Genomic DNA, 21,821 nt, shown 5'->3' with positions numbered 1-21,821 from the left:
TGCCACTAATCAGCTGCAGGACTGAAATGATACAGAACTCATGACTCTGTGTCTAACAACTGCCTAGCCATGTCCTAGCTACTGGATTTTGATTGGATGGTGATGACTGACTGATGACAGTGCCCCTTGACTTGACTGAAGACTTCTCACCTTAGACTTTGGGACATGGGTATTTCATTGAAGCATGTTGAGTGTATTTGCCATAAGCTTCCAGCACATATCAAAGATGTGAGATTGACATAGCACTGTTCCATACAGTAATATGTCCAACCCCATGGGGCAGCACTGTGGCTCAGTGGTTATCACTGCTACCTTGCATGCCTGGGTACCTGGGTTCAATTCTGCCCTTGGGCAACTCTGTATGTGGAGTTCTTCCAGTGTCTGTGTACACGTTTCCTCCCACAGTCCAAAAATGTGCAGGTTAGTTGGATTGGCCATGCTAAATTGCCCATTGTGCCCAGGGATTTGCAGGCTAGGTGGATTAGCCATGGGAAATGCAGGGTTACAGGGATAGGGTATGCTGCTGTGGACTCAATGGGCCAATGGCCCGCTTCCAAACTGTAGGGATTCTATGATTATAATCAAAGCAAAATAGTGCGGATGCTGATATCTGATATCAATACATAGAATGCTGCAGAAATCTGCAGGTCTGACAGCATTCGTTATATGAGAAACAGGGTTAACAGTTTGAGTCTAGCCGTTCTGAAGAAGTCACACCAGATTTGAAACATTACCTGTTAGTCCCTCCATAGATGCTGCCTGACCTACCGAGTTTCTCTAACATTCTCTGTTTATGTCCACTTCTTTGACTGGTCACTGCCAGCAAACATGACAAACTTCCTGACTCTGTGTCAATGCTAAGAGGCAAGGCAAGGCAGAAGTATAGTGAGCTTTTACCTTCCAGAATCCCTACAGTGTAGAAACAAGCCATTTGGACCACTGGGTCCGTACTGACGCTCCAAAAATCATCCCACCCAGACCCATCCTGGTTACTTTGCATTTCCCATAGCTAATCCACCTAGCCTGCACATCCATGGACACTATGGGCAATTTAGCATGGCAAAGCTACTAAAACTGCACATCTTTGGACTGTGGGAGGAAACTCACTGAATGATGTGGTAATGTGCAAAAAGGCAAGGTAAGCCAGAAATGTTGTGCACAGAATGAGTGAGCACAAAGACAGCAAAACAAAAGTCCTGAAATACACTTTGTCCTGATGTACGAGATGCATGCTTGTCAAGTTGCACAAAGTGGCCTGACAATAGCATTGCCATTGTCCAAAGCGTAGCACTGTTAAGTGGTGAAGTGTATTTTGTTGATGTTGATTTTGCTTGTTTTATGGTTTTGATGTTTTCAACATATGTTAATGAGACTCCGAGGAAATTTAATATAAATCATAGTAAGCAACTTGGTATCCACTTAGACGTAGAGATTTGCATATCTTTGATTTATGCTTGTCCAGAAAATTCCAGGCCACTGCTAATTTAACCTGGATAATCAAGAGAATGTCCCCATAAAATTTGAATTAATATTGCAAAGGGCAAGAATCACAAGCATATAAAAACATTGATTATCCAGATAGCTATATAAATAAAAAGACTTCTTTTTTTAGTACTGTTGAATTGCAGAAACCATGTTTTGCATTACTCTTCACAGACAAATCCACTTCAGGACTTAATGCACAATTACACAGAAACACAACTGAAAAATACTAAAAGCAGCATGAATGGATTAGGTTACTACGGTTATTGGAAATCTTATCTCCTAGCGCTGTATTTGTTATATTTCTATGGAAAAGAAAGCCCTCATCAAAGCTACATTTTATTGGCTATGTCACCAAATTTTTAAATAAACAACTGTCTTACAAAAGCAGCACATTTTACAATTCAGCAGTCTGCAACAGCATTCATCAATCAAGATTACTATCTGAACAATTACAAAATCTCTTGGCAATTCCACCCTCTCTAGCAGTTCCAAACAGGATTATCCTGCTGCTGGCAAATATAAAAAAAACTAGGTCAATTTAAAAAGAAAGCATTACACAATGGCAATGTAATTTAACAGTCTGTTCAGTGTTTACCGTGATGATGAGGCTTGCAATGATACAGAATTACTTTTGAATATTGTTTAAAAGGGAGACATTGCCAAAAGCTTTTCATTTTGCACTCATCACAAATATGAGAATGCCAAAATTCAAATGATCACAACAATTTATACTACAGGGGAAGAAGTGTGCTGAATGGATGGCAATATGCCTATGGAGAAAGCAACAGACTGGTAAGGTCAGCTGGAAATTGAAAACAAATGTAAGGCATGATCATATTCTTCTTGTTTGTTGAGAGAAGGTATGGCACTTCATTCTTGTTAGAATGGAACAGGCTATATTGAAATAATAGCTTGCAGTTGCATGATATGTCCCTTTTCCATACGGATAGAAATTCTGATGCAGGGACTTGTAAATCCTTCCCAACGTAAGTTGGTCCCACTTCAGGGTGGGAAGTTCTGGCCCTTAAAGTCACATATTCAGTTAGAAATACAATAAACTTGTCTGGAGGTTTAGCGTCCTGTTCTCTCACTCTCCTGCCAGACAGAATTATTGGAGGAAACAGATGCAAGACTTTGAAACTCTGCTGTTCGGTTGACCACGACATCCTTGGCTTCAGTGCCCTTTAAGAACTTCGTTATCTGTTCAAATTTTAATATTTTAGACGAAAAAGACTTGATTGAACATCCAATTCTTGGCATTTCTTCATGGATAACAATATTAGGAAAATTGTCTTCACTCATTGCAAACCAGCTGACAGCTAGTCAGGACAGTCCATGACTGGCAGATTCTCCCCACAGTGAATACAGGTGAAGGTGTAGCCACTGCTGGGGCCAATTGGGTCTATCCTGTTTTTATCTTCAATGCAGGCTTTTTGCTCATTTCCAAAACTCTCTGCAGCACTCCTGATGTAACTTCTAAACTCAGCCCGATGTATGCCTTGCTTCCCACTGTTGCTGGTCAATGTGGCATATGGAGAGGGCTTATTTATGGAGTTTTGCACATTGTTTATGTGGGATGCCACAAACCATTTGTCAGTGGTCAGCCCTCTGTACAAGGTCTTAGATAGGTGACTGTCAGTATTTGAGCCAGCGACAGTGAAAGAATTGCGATATCTTTCCAAATCACGATGGTGCATGGCTTGAACGGGAACATGCAGGTGATGGTGTTCCCATGTATCTGCTGCCTTTGTCCTTCCAAATGGAACTGGTCATGGACTTGGAAGGTGCTATCTAAGGAGCTTTGGTGAATTTCTGCAGTGCATCTTGTATATTATACACACAGTGCTACTACTGAGCTTTGGCGGTGGAGGGAGTGGATGCTTGTGGATGTAGTGCCAATCAAGTGGGCTACTTTTTCCTGGATGTTGTCAAACTTCTTGAATGTTGTTGGCGGTGCACCTATCCAGGCAATTGAGAGTATTACACCATATTCCAGACTTGGGCCTTGTAGACAGGCTTTGGGTGTCAGGAGGTAAGTTACTTGCTGCAGTATTCCTAGCCTGTGACCTGCAATTGTAGCCAATTTATATGGTGAGCCTAGTTTTGTTTCATGTCAATGGTAATCTCCAGGATGCTGATACTGGGGGTTCAGTGACGGTAACTCCATTGAATGTCAAGAGGTAGTGGCTAGATTATCTCTTATTGGAGATGATCATTGCCTGGCATTGTGTGGTGCAAACGCTACTTGCCACTTGTCAGCCCAAACCTGGATATTGTCCATATATTGTTGCATTTAAACATGGTCTGCTTCAATATTTAAGGCGTAGCAATTGGTACTGAACATCATGCAATCATCAATAAACATCCCCACTTTGGACCTTATGATTGATGGAGGGAAGGTCATTGATGAAGCAGATGAAGATGGTTGGGCCTAATACTACCCTGAGGAACTACCCTGAATTCCCCACTATCATCATACTAGAAGCCCCTATTCACAAGAAAATGAACTGGACCAGACAAGTAAATACAGTGACTACAAGTGCAAGTCAGAGGGATTTCTGTGTTGAGTAACTCACCTCCTCACTTACTGAAGCATGTCTACCACCTACAAGTGAGGAGTATTACAGAATATCCCCCCACTTGTACGGATGGATACAATTCCAAGAATTGTACAAGAAGTACAATATCATCCAGACTGAAGCATTCCATTTGACTGGCACCCCATCTGCCATCATCTCCATTCATTTTCTTCACCATTGACATGTGGCAGCAGTCTATGTTATCTACAACATATACTGCATTGCCTCATCAAGGCTCCTCTGTCAGCATCTTCCAAGCTTGTGACTCTACCATGTAGCCAGTTAGGTGTGGCAGGGAACACGAACTATATTGCTGTTCCTTCACTGTCAAAATCCTGGAACTCTCTCCTAACACTCCTAACAGCATTGCCTCTGTATCTATAAAGATAGACAAACTGAAAGCAGGGGTGATATTTTCAATGTTTCCATGCTAAGTCACCAAAGTTGTATTTTACCACTTGCCAGTTGAGATCATTAATTAAGTCATCTATAAATTCACCTAGATGCTATGCTCTCTTGTTAAATCTTGCTATTTTAAGAATTTTATCAGTTCCCAAGGACAAAGAATTGTCAAAAGCTTTCAATACCTTTTTGAACTTGTCTGATGTTTCATTTGTCCCTTAAAGAACAATAACATAATTTGCTGTATTTCCAATTGTTTATGTAAATAAATTTATTTCTTTATCTAAGGTTTTCCCATGCTTGTCCACTGCACTGGAAGATTTCTGTGTTTCCGAGCATTGTTCAGAGACCTGTTGTATCCTTCCTGCCTCCTAAAAGAATTTCTGTGTTAGACTAGAATTGCATACCTTCAAATTGCCCATTGCTTGGCTGTGATTTCCCTGGCTCTCTGATATACCATCTGATGACTCTCTTCCCATTTCTCCAGCACTGCCTCATGGTATTCATGCAATATTGCAGTGATGCCCAATTGGAGCTACAACACTTAAAAATTACTGCCTTTTCAACCTTAATTAACTCATTTAAATCATTACATTTACAGCCTGCCCTTACAAGAGATATTTGGTTGGCTCACTGTGTCAACTCAGTTTTCCACAGATCACTGTCAAACAACAGTCTGTACCTCTGCTTTGGAACTGTATGTTTTTTTTCTTGATCCTGTGTGTCTTCAGTCAAGTCTGAAATGGTTCCTCTGTCACTCTCTGATGTATTCTTCTTCATTGAGTGTTGCCAACAGGGTGTGTGGAATTTGCTGTTGTCAGCAATCAGCAGCATCTGTTTCTCCCAAAGTCTTCTGGGTCACCAACATACTTTTACCCTGATTTTACTTGAAGCTTTAAATTCTAATTTATCTTAGATGACATCAGTGGGAAACAGTGGCCCATTGCTCAGTGTGAATTATGACAGGAGTCCAACATTGTCAACGTGTACATGTGCATTCCTTAAAGGTCAAAATGACTGTGTAAAAATTAGGATATCCACCTTTCTGGACTAATCAGAAGAGTTTTGATGAGTAAAGAATATGAAGTTTAGTGGGTTACGAAAACGATTTACAGATTTTCTGAATAAGGCCTTATATTGCTACAGAGGCTGTTGGTGCTTACTTTCCAAATATGTATTCACTCTTTCAGACCCTTAAACAACAGGAATCGCAAAGTCCAGAGGAAAATCCAGCACATGTTTGCAATAGTAAATCAAAGGTTTGCACGAAATGTCTTACATAACATCGTTTTCACTTTAACCAAATCTTATATATATTACACTCACTGGTTCAGATGTTATTTTTGTTGAATAGTTGCTCTCATGTAACCTGTATTACCATTACCTACAATTGTCCTGAATTGCTTTGTGTTTATGAACTATGCATTTTATAACATTCAATATTCTAATCCCATGCACTTTAAATAGCTTTATTCCAGGAAGCGCTATGTAATGTCATTGTTATCATACATGCCTGCCATATACTTTTATTAAACTTGGCTCATTGAGCTTCTGTTAGTCACGCAAAAAATATTAAGAATGTTTGTGTAACTGCTAGGCGGATAAACCCAGTTCTTTGTACACATTTCCCTGAAGCTCTGAAGGCTATAATAAACCAGCACAAAAGTATTTTTGGCTCAAATGTTATTTTCACTTACTTCTTCAGTTCCTTCCCTCTCCCACAACTGTGCATACTATTGCCTAATACATGATCTAAATCTCTAATTATTATGTGAACATTTCCCTCAAAAATATGTAGGAATAAATGTTAACTCAATCTTAGAAATTCTTATTTACTTCAATGGTAATATTCATAGAATACGGAGACTCACTCCAGAATGTATGGCGAATGGGATAGTACATTCAAAACTGTCCAGGTTTCACAAAAAGGAAGTATTTCAAAAGCCTGACTATGTAAGTACCTTTGTGGTGCTAGTATTTAGACTAATATGCACTAAATAGGAGAAATTTGTTAAGCATTGCAAACAATATATTGCCTTCATAACTGTTGTATCATAAAATAAAAGCAGAATCAATTTGTCTCCTAAATTATAGCATATCAAACATATAGAAATCACATACATATTCTACATAGTATATAGTCTTCTCGTTGATGGCTTCTGGTTCAATGGAACATAATAATTAGTAACAGAATTTGGCTCTCGAACCTGCTCAGCCATTGTGCAGCTGATCAGATTATGATCATAGCTTCATTTTCCTGCCTGCTCCCCATAAGACTCTCTTGTCAATCAAAAATGAGTCTATCGCAGCCTTGAATATATTCAATGATTCAGCTTTCACTGTCCTCTATGGAAGAAAATTGGAAACCTTAACCCTCAGAGAAAGAAAAGCCTCCTCATCTCTACCTTAAATGGGACCTCCTGTCTTTCAATAACTGTGGCCCTGGTTCCACATTCCCCTCAGCAGACATGGCCTCGCAGTAACTACCTGTTGAGCTCCCTCAACATCTTACATGTTTCAAGAGGATTACTTCTCATTTCCTCTAAACGTCAATCATCATAGACCCAATCTGCTCAATTTTTCCTGATAACACAGGTTCATAGCTCCTTGAAAGTAGAGTCGCAGGTAGATAGGATAGCGAAGAAAGTGTTTGGTATGCTTTCCTTTATTGGTTACAGTACGGAGTACAAGAATTGGGAGGTCATGTTGCGGCTGTACAGAACATTCGTTAGGCCACTTTTGGAATATTGTGTGCAATTCTGGGCTCCTTTCTATTGGAAGGATGTTGTGAAACTTGAAAGGGTTCAGAAAAGATTTACAAGGATGTTGCCAGGGTTAGAGGATTTGAGCTATAGGGAGAGGTTGAATAGGCTGGGAGCGTCGGAGGTTGATGGGGTAACCTTATAGAGGTTTATAAAATCATGAGGGGCATGGATAGAGTAATAGACAAGGTCTTTCCCTTGAGATAGGGGAGTCCAGAACTAGACGACACAGGTTTAAGGAGAGAGGAGAAAGATATAAAAGAAACCTAAGGGGCAACTTTTTCATGCAGAGGGTGGTGCGTGTGTGGAATGGGCTGCCAGAGGAAGTGGTGGAGGATAGTACAATTGCACCATTTAAAAGGGATCTGGATGGGTATAAGAATAGGAAGGGTTTGGAGGGATATGGGCCGGGTGCTGGCAGGTGGGACTAGATTGGGTTGGGATATCTGGTCGGCATGGACGAGTTGGACTGAAGGGTCTGTTTCCATGTTGTACATCTCTATGACTCTAACATAAAACCATCATCCTCGAATTATCCTAGTGAATCAACTCTGAATTGCCTTCAATTGCAATTTGTTCCTCCTTAAGTAAGGTGTCCAAAACAATATATAGTATTCTAGGTGTTTTTTCCTCCATGTCCTGTACAGCAAGACATTCCCCTAGTTTTGTATTCCATTCCATTCTCCTTGCAATAATGGCCAATATTCTGTTTGTCTTCCTAATTAGTTGCTTTATCTTCACGTTAGCATTTTATGACTCATGTATATTTCTCTGAATTCTGAGGTGGAACCAGAGCTTGGAGGATTGCTTGTGGCCTTGGTGTACATGCAAAGGCAGTGTTTAAGAATACATCAATTACAATGTTGTCACGAAACCAAGGAACAACAATAATACCCAGCAGTTATGACACTGTCTCCAGAGGGGAACCAGCATGTGAAGATCACCAAGGAGACAAAGAAGAATGACCAGGCTCCAGATCTACTAGCCTTGCTGTCATTATCTACAGTTTTCAGAGAACCAGTGCAGTCCCAGTATATCATTGTCAAACTTTGTTATCTGCTGTAGCAGGACTCGCATGGCCATTCCATCCTGGTGCCCAAAGAAAAAATGGTGGGACGTACCCTGGTAATGCTCAGAAAGTCATTAACCTCCTTACGGCTTTGCTGAGTATTGCTTTTCACCCAGGACACCACTTGACATGCTGATTGTGTCTGGTACCTTGGCCTCCTTTGGTGGTCAGAAGGAAACACACCACCCACCAACTCCTCATTGGCAAAACACTGTTCCAGCTTCCCTTTCTGGGCCATACTACAGTAGTGGAGCCGAAGAGTGGCAGTCTCAATTCCTGGCTTTCAGTGCCAGAAATACTGCGGAGGTAAAGAATGAAACATTGCAAGAGAAAAATCAACATTGACCATGGCAGACTGCCCAACATGAATCTCACTGAAAATTCAGCTCACAGACACTGAAAAAACAAACTAACAAAGGAAACACTAATTATAACCCCATGAAGATGGCTAAGTTATCACTCCACTTCAAGAGAATCCCATTGAGCTGACTGCCTTATCAACTTTGGCACTTAGCCAAACATTCATCTGGAGAAACTGATACCTGGACATCTGTTTCTATGGATGCAGTTGTCAGTTGGCCTTACACTGAATGCTTGTCTGATCACCAAGAATGAGTTTTGCAGGATCGATATAAGTTACCTAGATTTATAATTTCCATGCTCTTTTAGAAGCATCTAGCTTTTACTACCCTTTTCCCCTTCCCCTGCCAAAGAAGAATGATATGAGAAACACATCCAGCACATTCAAATGATCTGTCACACTGTGTGGCATGAGATATCTTCATGAAACGCGACGTACTGTTCACGACCATTGTATGCACTGACAATCATTTCAATAGAAATGAAACTTTTTTCAGAGACAAATAAAAGTATAGGATTTCCTTTCTATAATTATCAACAATTGTTTGGTTACTAACTATTCTACAGCAACGCAGTTGATTACTTCCTTCATTTGGTCAATTGTCTCAACAGTTAACAGCATTTTGTTGTATTCATAGAAATCCATTGGGTAAAATAATTTGGTTTTAAACAAGATCTACTGCAAATAAATATAGTACAGTTAAAAATGATATAAATCTGATTATATTAATCATTGTATTCTAAATATTCTTTTATTGAGTAATAATTATAACATTTATCTTAACAAGTATTGTGTATTTTATTCTGTTTTATCAGTGACACAAAGGTAAAGGAGATTTTTCTCTTTATGCTTTTTCGACATTAAAAAGCCTATGAGAACCCAGGGGTCGAGCAAAAACAATTGTTTTAATATAAATTTGAATCCCTTGTGCCATCTCCTAAATATTAGCAACCATTTCCTTCCTTCTTTTTCCCTAATTTACTCATTTTCTACTTTTAAATTGTGTTAAGTAGTTTTCTTTCAATTCCAACCAATGGGCAGCACAGCAGCTCAGTGGTTAGCACTGCGGCCTCACAGCGCCAGGGACCTGGGTTCAATTCCCGCCTTGGGCAACTGACTGTGTGGAGTTTGCACATTCTCCCCATGCCTGCATGGGTTTCCTCCGGGTGCTCCGGTTTCCTCTCACAGTCCAAAGATGTACAGGTTAGGTGAATTGCCCATAGTGTTAGGTGCATTAGTCGAGGGTAAATGTAGGGGAATGGGGCTGGGTGGCGATTGCTCTTCGGAGGGTCAGTGTAGACTTGTTGGGCCGAAGGGCCTGTTTCCACACTGTAGGGAATCTAAAAAAAATCACCAGGGACCTGGGTTTGATTCTACCCTCGGGCCACTGTCTGTGTGGAATTTGCACGTTCTCCCTGTGTCTGCGTGGGTTTCCTCCTGGTGCTCTGGTTTCCTCCTACGGTCCAAAGCTGTGCAAATTGGGTGGAATGGTCATGGTAAATTACCCATAGTGTTCAAGGACGTGTAAGTTAGGTGCGTTAGCCACGGGAAATGCAGGGTTACAGGGATAGGATAGGGGGAGGGGGAGGGGGATGGGTGGGATGCTCTGAGGGTTAGTGTGGACTTATTGGGCTGAATGGCCTGTTTCTGCGCTGTAGGGTCTCTGTGATCACCACTGCCTTTAATCATAACTAAAACCCAGAGAAGGTTTTACAAATAGTCAAGCTGACAGTGTAAAATGTACACTATCATCCAAAGTCGAATTTGATCCTGTTCTGTAATCAAATGGAAAAGAAATGCTGAAACATAACACTCATAAGATGAAAACCTTCACAATTATCAATCCCTTTATGAATAAAACCAAAAGGAAAAACATAATCATATAAGCAAACTGGCAAGCTCTCTGTGGTGCTATTTACAGCAAAGGATCAGTGGAATGAATAGCATTTTGTGAAACTAGGAACATTATACCATGTGAAATTTAAGATCATTCTGATCCAAAGGAATAGCTTGTATTTCCTTCAGCCTACAGTGTTTAATTAATATTAGTAATTACTCTACAGGGTCACGCACCAGTCGTTAGAAGGCTGCTGGTTTTGTAGCACTGATATTTCTGATAAAGTCATTTTACATTTTAAATAAGTACACTGGGGATAATGTTAGCCTAAACTGCCTTGTGGAAATTAGAGAGATATTCAAAGGGCTGAATGGTCTATACATGTTCCTATGTTTACATGTATCATCTGAAAACTTGGATTTTTATTCTAGTCTTCCACTGGAGTCAATGAGATCTACCGTGAAAAGTGGAGACCTCAGTACAGATATCCAGTCGACTAATAACCAAAGCATCAACAATTCATTCCTCTAATCAGAAATTCAGCTTGCAAAATGGTTGAGTAGTAATCCTCCCCTGCTTAAAGGAACTTAAAGACTATTAATCCATAGTCAGTCATTTTGGCATCTGCAAGTGCCAATCAAGAGACAAGATTTGTTGCACTGCCCATCCAGATTTCTGCTAAACATTGAGCCAGAGACATTAACAGGAACTTGAGATTTGCTGTCCACTGTTGCATAAGAGAAATCAATGAGGCTGTGAGGTAAAGAAAGATAACAACATTCTATTCTCCCTTTCATGAGACAAACAGGCTGAATGAGTACACACTTTCACTAATGGTGGACATTGTCATTAACTGGACGCCATTGCTTTGTACCACATGTTAACTCTTCCATGTACTGAAACCAAAAGGGATTCTCCTCCCACAATATTCAGCTGATGCGTGTGACAGTTGACTAAGCAGGTCAATTCCCATTATCCTGGTATCAGCTACAATGCCTTCATTCTGCATTTCAGCCACCAGAGCATACCAAAGGGTGGCCATTGGCCAACAAAGGCCATCTGTTGGTGATGTGGCATGTGATCTGGATTCACAACACCTATATACACGCAAGACACACATGCAACGAGAGCCACAAGGCATCTGATAAGAGAGATAAAGTAACAGCTCTGCTGCCTAACCTGCTGTAGGAATAACTGTTTCAGAAGAGGGAAGAGAAGAAGCAGGAAGGTGGGGCAAGGGGGAAGATGAAGCAACAACTTAGATTCCTCAGGCTGTACATGAAGAATTAATTCTAGTACGTTGCCAGTAGTCATAATCACCAAAACTCAGTTCTGACCATCACATCACCCTCTTCACCACAATGTAACAATGAATGCCACTAGAAAATAACCATTCCAAACCAAATTTATAAATGATATCACGTCATGCTGCTAATAAACATAAACTAATCATCCTTGTCCACTCCTCAGTGCTCTCATCCTGTCCTAATGTCCCTACACAACGCTAGCCTAATGGCTGCAGCATGGGTGATAAAGCACTGCTGCCTTTCATTGGAGACTGCAGATAGCTTCGGAGGTGGGCCTTGAGCAGCTCCATGTTTAGGAGATCTGAATTCTTACTGCACATCACAGCATCAATCTGAGGTAACTAGCTGTCAGGCAACAGCAAAGGCAGGGGTGCAAGAATAAATGCTGTCATCCTGGAACAACTAACAGTCATGGGTGGAGGTATATCAGTACAGATTGCTTACCTGCTTTCAAATGCTAGAAGCTACCTGGAACAATGATGGTAGCACTCAGAAATCTGGTGGAAGTTGCTGGTGCAGCAACACAAGTTGATAATCAGCTATCATTGTGCTTCATTTCACAGTTCCATTATTGAGGTCTAGTGTAGCTCATTTGGCTGGATGGTAGACTTGCAAAGCAAGTGTGATGCCAACAGCATGGGTTCAATTCCCACACTGGCTGAGGTTACCATTAACCTCCTTCTTAACCTCTCCCTTGCGTGAGGTATGGTGGCCGTCAGGTTAAATCATCACCAGTCACTCCTCTCTATTGTCTGGTAAGACTATGGTCACTTGACGTGACCAATTGTGTAATTAGATTGGGCTACCAGCACTAAGATGGAAAATATCGTTCCAGTTTTGCACAATGCCCTATGTCAAGTTGGTGCACAATCCTCAATACTCCTTGAATCTCCACTCTCCTCAACACTGAATGCAAATTTTCTAATAGGTTTCACAATGAATCAAGGAATTCTTTGTGGTTATCCATCAGCCATTTTCTGTAGTCAGGCCCATTAAAGTTTGCACATGAATTCTCCACATCAGGACCTGTGTGTGGCCTCACCCTCCAATAAGTTGGCAAGTATAGTATTCTTGCTCTTTGGTTGGTGTATCCTGTGTCTAATCCTTCCACTAAAATGCATACAACCTCAGTATCTGAGCTGTTGGGAATGAGCATGAAATCAAGTAATGTTGTTTCTTCATCATCAATGTGTTTATGATGGTTTTCCATTGCCTGGTTAGTTGTAATTCTCAGGTATCGGAAAGCAGAAAGGCACGTGTATAAGGCAATGTTGAGGAAAGGGGAAAAGTAACAGGAAAATACTTATACAATCTACATCCTATGGTCAGCAGAGATTAGGGGATGAAGAAAGAGCGAGATATGAGAAGGAGGAATAAGTATGCCAATATATTACTTTTCAATTTATTGAGCTCTGTTGCTGGCCATATTTCAACAAACAATGGCAATTGCCATCACAATCAGGATTAGGACATGTTGGCCCAACTGCGCCCTAACACATCCTGCTATGTCCTGCTGCATTTGGCTGTGTTTCACTTTGTCCTTTAAGACGTAGAGGGAAGTGTGTCAGTAAGTGGTATGCAATCTGTTTGCTGGATGTGGTCACCATGGTTGAATAGCTAGCAATCTATGCAAATTGTAAATGTACATTTGAGGCTTGCAATAGTGCTGTGTGCGGAAGCATATTAATATTAGATAGGAGACCTGACTGATGAGAGAATGTTGCCAAGTGACTCTGGCTATATGGTGAATTCAGGAATGTCTATTAGTGCAGTTAGTTGGAGATGGCATTTGAAGGTGTAATATTATGAGCGTTCATGTGAGGTTATTAAACTTGAGGCATCACATTCAGGTTCTCAGTCAGGTTCCCAGCATGAACCTGAATGGCCTCCCAGGTGTCTGTGGATACAGGACATCTCTTCTCCACTTCCTCCATCAAAGCCTTTGATGTAGCAGATTAAAACTTTAGAGCACACTCTCTGCATTTCCATTCTTCACTGTTTTCCAGGTCAGAATCACTTGCTGACTAACTTGCATGACTCTTTATGAAGCTAGACTACATCATTGTTGCTGAATCTCCCACAAGCAACATCCGAGGGATCATAGGTGCCCAGAAATTTAAATGACACAACATAACGCACGGTGGCTCAGTGGTTAGCACTGCTGCCTCACAGTGCAGGGACCTGGGTTCGATTCCAGCCTTGGATGGCCATCTGTGGAGTTTGCATGTTATTCCTGTGTGTGCATGGATTTCCTCCCACAGTCCACAGATATGCAGTTTAGGTGAATTGGTAAATTGTCTGTAGTGTGCAGGCTCGGTGAGTTAGCTATGGTAAATGTGTGGATAGGGGTGGGATGCCCTTTGGAGGGTTGGTATGGGCCAAATAACTCTTTCCACAATGTAGGGATTCTGTGATATAGATATTGTAAGTGCAAGTCAACATCTATGATTCTTCCATCACTTGCACATGGTGGCAGCAGTGTATATTCCTTGCAAGACACACTCACTATTGCGGTCTGCACCGACCCTCTGTGACTCTTGTGAACACTGTTAGGTGGAGATATGGCTGGATAATTGTCTAATCTCTTATGTGGAAATTATTATTTGTAGAAGTAGTTGAAATGAAGTTGTATGGAGTCATCGAGTCATGGAGATGTAGGCATGGAAACAGACCCTTCAGTCCAATTCATTCATACCGGCCAGTATCCTAAACTAATCTAGTCCCACCTACCAACACCCACCCCATATCCCTCCCAACATTTCCTATTCATATGCTCATCCAGATGCTTTGTAAATGTTGCAATTGTACCAGCCTCCACCACTTCCTCTGGCAGTTCATTCACACACATACCACCCTCTGTGTGAAAAAGCTGTCCCTTAGGTCTCTTTTATATCTTTCCCCTCTCACCCGTGGGCGGCACGGTGGCACAGTGGTTAGCACTGCTGCCTCACAGCGCCAGAGACCCGGGTTCAATTCCTGCCTCAGGCGACTGACTGTGTGGAGTTTGCACGTTCTCCCCGTGTCTGCGTGGGTTTCCTCCGGGTGCTCCGGTTTCCTCCCACAGTCCAAAAATGTGCAGGTCAGGTGAATTGGCCATGCTAAATTGCCCGTAGTGTTAGGTAAGGGGTAAATGTAGGGGTATGGATGGGTTGCGCTTCGGCGGGGCGGTGTGGACTTGTTGGGCCGAAGGGCCTGTTTCCACACTGTAAGTAATCTAATCACCCTAAACCTATGCCCTCTAGTTCTGGACTCCCCCACACCAGGGAAAAGACTTTGTCTATGTATCCTATCCATGCCCCTCATGATTTTATAAAGCTCTATAAGGTCATCCCTCAGCCTCTGATGCTCCAGGGAAAACAGCTCCAATCTATTCAACCTCTCCCTATAGCTCAAATCTTCCAACCCTGGCAACATCTTTGTAAATCTTTTCTGAATCCTTTCAAGTTTCACAATATCTTTTTGATAGGAAGGAGACCAGGATTGCACGCAATATTCCAACAGTGGCCTAACCAATGTCCTGTACAGCTGCAACATGACCTCCCAACTCCTGTACTCAATATTCTAACCAATAAAGGAAAGCATACCAAATGCCTTCTTCACTATCCTATTGCCTGAGACTCCACTTTCAAGGGGCTATGAATCTGCACTCCAAGGTCTCCTTGTTCAGCAACACTCCCTAGGACTTTACCATTAAATGTACAAGTCCTGCTAAGATTTGCTTTCCCAAATGCAGCATCTCGCATTTATCTAAATTAAACTCCATCTACCACTTCTCAGCCCATTGGCCCATCTAGAACATATAACATAGAACAATACAGCACAGAACAGGCTCTCCCGCCCTCGATGTTGCGTAGACCTGTGAACTATTCTCAGCTCGTCCCCCTATTATCCCATCATCATCCATGTGCTTATCCAAGGATTGTTTAAGTCTCCCTAATGTGGCTGAGTTAACTACATTGGCAGGTAGGGCATTCCATGCCCTTACCACTCTCTGAGTAAAAGAACCTGCCTCTGACATCTGTCTTAAATCTATCACCCCTCAATTTGTAGTTATGCCCCCTCGTACAAGCTGACGTCATCATCCTAGGAAAACGAATTTCACTGTCTACCCTATCTAATCCTCGGATCATCTTGTATGTCTCTATCAAATCCCCTCTTAGCCTTCTTCTCTCCAATGAGAACAGACCTAAGTCTCTCAGCCTTTCCTCATAAGACCTTCCCTCCAGACCAGGCAACATCCTGGTAAATCTCCTCTGCACCTTTTCCAATACTTCCACATCCTTCCCGAAATATAGCGACCAGAACTGTACACAATATTCCAAGTGTGGTCGCACTAGCATTTTGTATAGTTGCAGCATGATATTGCAGCTCCAGAACACAATCCCTCTACGAGTGAAACCTAACACACCGTATGCCTTCTTAACAGCATTATCCACCTGGGTGGCAACTTTCAGGGATCTATGTACATGGCTGCACATCCACGTTACCAAGATCCCTCTACACATCCATGTTACCAAGAATCTTTCCATTGACCCAGTACTCTGCCTTCCTGTTATTCTTCCCAAAGTGCATCACCTCACATTTAGCTGAATTGAACTCCATTTGCCACCTCCCAGCCCAATTCTGCAATTTATCCAAATCCCCCTGCAATCTGTAACATTCTTCCAAACTGTCCACTACTCAACCTACTTTAGTGTCATCTGCAAATTTACTAATTCATTCACCTATGCTTGCGTCTAAGTCATTTATAAAAATGACAATCAGCAGTGGTTCCAAAACAGATCCTTGTGATCAAGATCCTGTTGTAATCTGAGGTAACTTTCTTCGCTGTCCACTACACCTCCAATTTTGGTGTCATCTGCAAACTTACTAACCAAACCTCTTATGCACACATCCAAATCATTTATGTAAATGAAGAAAAATAATGGACCCAGCACCAATCCTTGAGGCATCTTTAAAAACAGTATAAAGCCTTTGTTTTTATAATAAAGATTTGAGTTTTGTGATACCTTTGGATATGTACACCTCTCATGCTTAAACAAAGAAACCCAAGTCTCATTAGGTCTAAAGAAGGAATAAAAGGTTAAATTCACCTTTCAGAACTATATCACTGTTATTTCACTGTTGTTGGTTAAAATGTGGAACTCCCTCCCCAACAGCACTGTATCTATACCACACGAACAGCAATGGTTCGAAAAGATTACCCACTGCCTTCTTCAAGGACAATATGGTTTGGGAAATTAATGCTGGTCTACCCACCAACACCCTTGCATAAATGAATTAGGAAAGACTGCATGTACACCAGCCATAATGCACCTCCTATGTAAGAGGAATGGCTGGTTTTAATGGTGTTACAATGTGACTTTATTGGAACTTTGCTGATGCATGCAGCTAATGCACAGTGTTGTCAGTACTGGAGGCATCCAGCGATCTTTCTAATGATAAGTCATGAAGGTGACATGTTGCCTGCATTTCAATAAACAAGTGGATTAATTGCATATTTTAACCCCCATGTCTCTTTTCATAACTCATTTAAAAATATGCAAGTATAATATTAGAAATACCAGTGTGGCACCAAACAAGAAAGGACATACTCAAGGAAACTGCTCTCCTTCCAACATTCATTATTGCTTCTCTTTCTCTCACTTATATCAGTGATGCCAAAATATTCATGCATGCAAAATTACACTCATTTCAGGGGTGGGTTAGATCTGGTTCAAGTGGAAATATAAAATTACTCTTGCAATATTAATGTTTAAAACCTAAATTTATTGACATTAAATATTTAAAATCTCATCTTTCATCTAACTGCTTCCAATTCTCCAAGTATTTATTGTTAATGGCCCCAAAAATAGTCAAATTATTGAATATTGTGTCCTAGAAGTCTGATATTCAGTTTTACTACTATCACAATTCATAGATTGTGATTAATAAAACATTGTAAATGATCAGTCATAAAATGATCACAAATATCACCATTAGAGGTTTACAAAATCATGAGGGGCATGGATCGGGTAAATAGACAAAGTCTTTTCCTTGGGGTGAGGGAGTCCAGAACAACAAGCGTAGGTTTAAGGTGAGAGGGGAAAGAGTTAAAAGGGACCGAAGGGGTAACTCTTTCAAACAGAGGATGGCACATATATGGAACGAGCTGCCAGAGGAAGTGGTGGAGGCTAGTACAATTGCAACATTAAAAGATATCTGGATGGGTATATGAATAGGAAGGGTTTACAGGGATATGGGCTAAATGCTGGCAAATGGGACTAGATTAATTTAGGATATCTGGTTGGCATGAACACTTTTGACCGAAGGGTCTGTGTCCGTGCTGTGCATCTCTATGACTCTATATTTTAGCTCACTTTGTCCATTCACATGTCCAGATATTTATATGTCCAGATATTTCTGAAGAACAGATACAATGGACAGCGTGAGTCATTTGATTATATTAAAGCATGTGACACATGGCCAAAGAAAATATGCCAGTATTTAAAGAAAATACAAACTGTGGCTTTTTTTTGAACAAAACTATCCAGCATCATCATTTGATGACATTAGAATAAGTGATAACATTTTAAAATACATTTTCACATATAGCAAGATAACATCTTTCAATCTTAAAAGTATATCAATAAACTCCTTTTTTATCAGGGTTGGGTCCAACAATAAACTATTTGCCTGTTTGATAAGGCATCTTGGGCAGTCAATCAACATAGGAGTTATTTCTTAGCTCATACACTGCTGACATTCAGAAGTTATGGCTTAAATTAAATGCTTCAGTGTAAAAAATGTGTTGTTGTGAAATACGTTTACTTTTTGAAATGAATTTTGCTTTACAGTGTATATTGCAACCATAGTAAGAAACAGAAAATAATCACCCAGACTTCACCACTAACTTACCAACTAACTCCATTACCTCACTGCTCAAAATGTCTTCCTTAAGTCTCTGTTATTTCTTAATGTCTGCAATTTAACCGTCATTTAATTTCATGTATTGTTGATTTGAGTGCAGGAAGACTGTGAGGTTACCTGGGAGGGATACAGATATATAAATCCTCAATTATAGGGAATAGTAAAAGGAATTACTTTAAATAAAGATAAATGAAGCTTTAAAAAATGACAGTGCAATAATAAAATTACACATACAGAATTAGAAATTAAGACCTGCACTCTCAAATATGGACATGGGTGAAGTTGTGTAGAATAGCACACATTTAATTTAATCCAAATTCCAAATGAAGACAGCAAAATCATTGCAGTCTTTCCTTGGAAATGTCTCTGTCTAATTTCTAGTTTAGAACCAGTGTAGTTGATGTGCAACTTGTCTGTGCATTCTGCAGAAAAACAATGTGAGGTAAAGCCCAAATATCTAAAGGACAGATTTAAGTTGTCAATCCTCTTTAATAAGCCTTTATCAGTAAATGATCCAGGATCATTGTGAATTAATGTATACTGTGTAATGATGTCCATATTCTGCACTAGCTAAGAAATAATGATTGAGCAAACATATACACCAAGTGTAATGAGCATCTTGCAAAGGCAAACAGTGTAGATGACTAAAATATGCTGTTAAGAAAGTTCCAGGATTTGACATAGTGACAGTAAAGGAACGGCAATACAGTTCCACATCAGGAAGGCACGTGATTTGGAAGGAAGTGTGTATGAGACCATATGATATAGGGACCATTCAGCCCATCAGTTCTACTCCGCCATTCAATTGTGGCTGATCTGTTTCTTAAACCCATTCACCTGCCTTGTCCCCATAACCCTTGATCGCCTTACCAATCAAGACCCTATCTATCTCTGTCTTAAATACACCCAATGACTTAGCCTCCACAGCCCTCTGCAGCAATGAGTTCCACAAATTAATCATACTCTGGCTGAAGAAATTCCTTTTCATCTTTTTAAAGGGTTGTCTTTCATTCTGAGGCTATGCCTAGTCTCTCTCACTCATCCACTATATCCAGGCCTCTCAATAGTCTGAAAGTTCTAATCAGATCTCCCCATATACTGCGAAACTCCTTCAAGTACAGACCTAAAGTCCTCAACTGCTCCTCACATGACAAACTCTTTATCTCTAAGATCATTCTTGAGATCCTCCTCTTTACCCCCTCCAAAGCCACCAAATCCTTCCTAAGATAGAGCCCAACACTGTACACAACATTCCAAATGCAGTCTGACCAGAGCCATGTCTGCCAGCCCCCTTGAAATGAATGCTAATATGGCAGTTTGGAAAGCAAATACAAACTAAACCTGCACATTAAACTTATGAGAAACCTGAATGAGGACTTCATAGTCCCATTGTGTGTCAGATTTCCGAAGACTTACCCTGATTAGAAAATTGTCTATGCCTCTATTCTTCCTACCAAAGTGCATAACCTCACACCCTCTCTCTTCCATTTCTTTGCCAACTCTCCTACTCTTACCAAGTCCCTACTTCCTCAACACTACCCATCTTTCCATCTATCTGTTTATCATCTTCAAACTTAACAACCTCCTCAGTTCCTTCATCCAAATCATTAATGTACAACATGAATAGTTGTAGTCCCAACACAGACCCCTGTGGAACTCCAGTAGTCACTGGTTGCCATCCTGAAAAAGACCCTCATCTGGAGGCTACACAACATTGAAGGGGTCACCCAGTTGGAGATGAAACATTGCAAAAAAAATCAACTGGCTTGGCAACCCGACCACAACTCTGACCACCAACCCAAGCTACAGATTTTCACAAAAACTTTTATTCCTACTTTCTGTCTTCTGCCAGTCAGCCAATCCTCTATCTATGCCAGTACCTTGTCCAGGTAATAATACAAAGATTAGTTTTTTGGTTCTGCTTTTTAATTTAGCCCCTACCTGCTCATAATCCCTCAGCAGAACCGCTTACCTATTTTTACCTATATTGTATGTACCTACATGGACCACAACAAGCATGACAGCCCTCCTACTCCAGGTTCCCTGCAGCCCAGATGAGATATTCTGAACCTGGGCACCAGGGAGGCAATACAGCATTTGGGAAGCTCGATCCTGGCCACGGAGAATAGTGTCTATTCCCCTAATTATACTACTCCAATTACAACTACATTTTCTTCTCTCTGCCCACTTCTTGAATGGCTTCCTGTACCATGGTGCCCTTGTCCTTGCAGGTGGTAGATGTTGTGGGTTTGAACGAGTGTCAAAGGAGCCTTGGTATGCTACTGCAAGGAGTCTTGTAGATGTGTGAATATTGAAGGTGATGGATATGGTACCAATCAAGCTGACAGATTTGTCCTGGATGGTATCAAGGTTCTTGAGTGTTGTTGGAGCTGCACCCATGCAGCAAATGCAGAGTTTTGCATCACATTCCTGACATCAGCCTTGTGTATAGTGGTCAGCCAATGGGAGACAGGAGATGAGCTACTTGCTGTCAAATTCTTAGTGTCTAACCTGTTCTTCTAACCATGGAGAGGATACTACTAAGAGGAGAATTGATAGAAGTTTTCAAAATTAATACAGGTCTAGCTGGAGAAGACAGGGAAATATTGTTGCTGCTCGTAAAAAGATCAAAAACAGGAGGGCACAAAGTTTATGCAAATGTTATGTGTGAAAAAAAACTTTGGAATACACTGCCTGGAAGTGCAGTGGAGGTTGGTTCAAACTGAGGCATTTAAGAGGCCATTAGATGTTTTTTATAATAGAATACAAAAATCAATGGGGACAAACCAAGACAATGGCATGAAGTCATAATGCTCAGAGAGTGAGTGCAGACACAATGGGTCAAGTAACCTTTGAAACAATGTTGTGATTCACTGATATGGCTTTATGCATTTAGTTTCTGATCAATGGCAACTATTCATCTTGATAGTGGGGTAATGCCATTGACATCAAGGGTAGTTAGATTCTCCCTTGTTGGAGATGGTCATTGCTCTTTTGGCTATGTTTTTAGATTAGATTACTTACAGTGTGGAAACAGGCCCTTCGGGCCAACAAGTCCACACCGCCCCGCCGAAGCACAACCCACCCATACCCCTACATTTACCCCTTAC

The 21,821-nt window shown here is 40.9% G+C and overlaps 1 protein-coding gene across 4 annotated transcripts in view; it reads right to left on the bottom strand.

Moving 5' to 3' along the window:
* Window positions 1–21,821, bottom strand: part of LOC122550643 (neuronal PAS domain-containing protein 2-like) — a 122,124-nt gene that overhangs the window by 96,569 nt on the left and 3,734 nt on the right. The window contains exon 2 of one of the 4 annotated variants that reach the window (XM_087988095.1): window positions 18,700–18,828. The exons of 2 other annotated variants lie outside the window; for them this stretch is intronic. The gene's annotated coding sequence lies outside the window, so the exon portion shown is untranslated. The remainder of the gene's footprint in view (window positions 1–18,699; window positions 18,829–21,821) is intronic. One more of the 4 variants, XM_043691704.2, reaches the window with a different exon arrangement.

Source organism: Chiloscyllium plagiosum, unplaced genomic scaffold, assembly GCF_037043375.1.
Source record: "Chiloscyllium plagiosum isolate Xiang-an unplaced genomic scaffold, Cpla_swu_hap1 HiC_scaffold_6, whole genome shotgun sequence".
In the NCBI taxonomy this organism is placed as follows: Eukaryota; Metazoa; Chordata; class Chondrichthyes; order Orectolobiformes; family Hemiscylliidae; genus Chiloscyllium; species Chiloscyllium plagiosum.
The sequence above is the reverse complement of the archived record's forward strand: the minus strand, read 5'-3'. Positions and strand labels throughout refer to the sequence as shown.